Here is an 863-nt window from a genome sequence, read left to right on the forward strand (position 1 = left end):
GGAGCACCTACCATCGCCACAGGCACTCCCTAGGCTGTGGGGCTCGGGCACAGAGCCCTTGCCATCTTGAAGTGGAGAGCAGGCTCTTCTAGGAACTCATCAGCTCCACCACCCAGACTGGCGTTGGACACTGCCCGTGAACCTGCAGTCACTCCAGTCAAAATCTTGCTGCCCCACCCGCAGACCTGCAGATCCCTAGGATTTCCACCTCCAAAGACTTTAACACCCCACTAACATAACCGGATAAATCCTCTAGACCAGTGGTCTGCAAACTGCAGCTCGGCAAACCGCAGCTTGTGAGCAACATCCGGCTCTTTGTCCCCTTGAGTGTGGCTCTTCCACAAAATAACGGCTTTTCCACAAAATACTAACTTCTGCAATGGGCCATGAAGTTTCAATTACACTGTGTGTGTGTACCCGCACATGGTATTTTGTGGAAGAGCCACACTAAAGGGGCCAAAGAGCAGCACGTGGCTTGCGAGGCGCGGTTTGCTGAACAGGGCTCTAGACAAAAAATTAGCAAAGAAACAGAAATCCTAAATGACTCACTACATCAGATTAACTTAATTGACATCATTAGAACATTCCAACCCACCCCAAAACTACAGACTATACATTCTTTTCAAGTGCACATGGGACATTTCAAAAGATAGGCCACATACTGGGACACAGGCAAAGTATCTCCAAATTCAAGAAGATTGAAATCATATCAAGCATTTTCTCAGACACAATGGCATAATATTAGAAATAAACTACAATATATGCAATAAAAAAATTCAAAAACTTGGAGGCTGAATAGCACACTATTAAACAATGATTGGGTTACCAAAGAGACCAAAGAAGAAATAAAAAAACCTCCTGGC

The 863-nt window shown here is 45.3% G+C and overlaps 1 protein-coding gene across 1 annotated transcript in view; it reads right to left on the bottom strand.

Moving 5' to 3' along the window:
* LOC102770313 (guanylate-binding protein 6-like) overlaps positions 1-863 on the bottom strand; it is a 28,506-nt gene that overhangs the window by 19,625 nt on the left and 8,018 nt on the right. The window lies entirely within an intron of this gene.

This window comes from Myotis davidii, unplaced genomic scaffold (assembly GCF_000327345.1).
Source record: "Myotis davidii unplaced genomic scaffold, ASM32734v1 scaffold1870, whole genome shotgun sequence".
NCBI lineage: Eukaryota > Metazoa > Chordata > Mammalia > Chiroptera > Vespertilionidae > Myotis > Myotis davidii.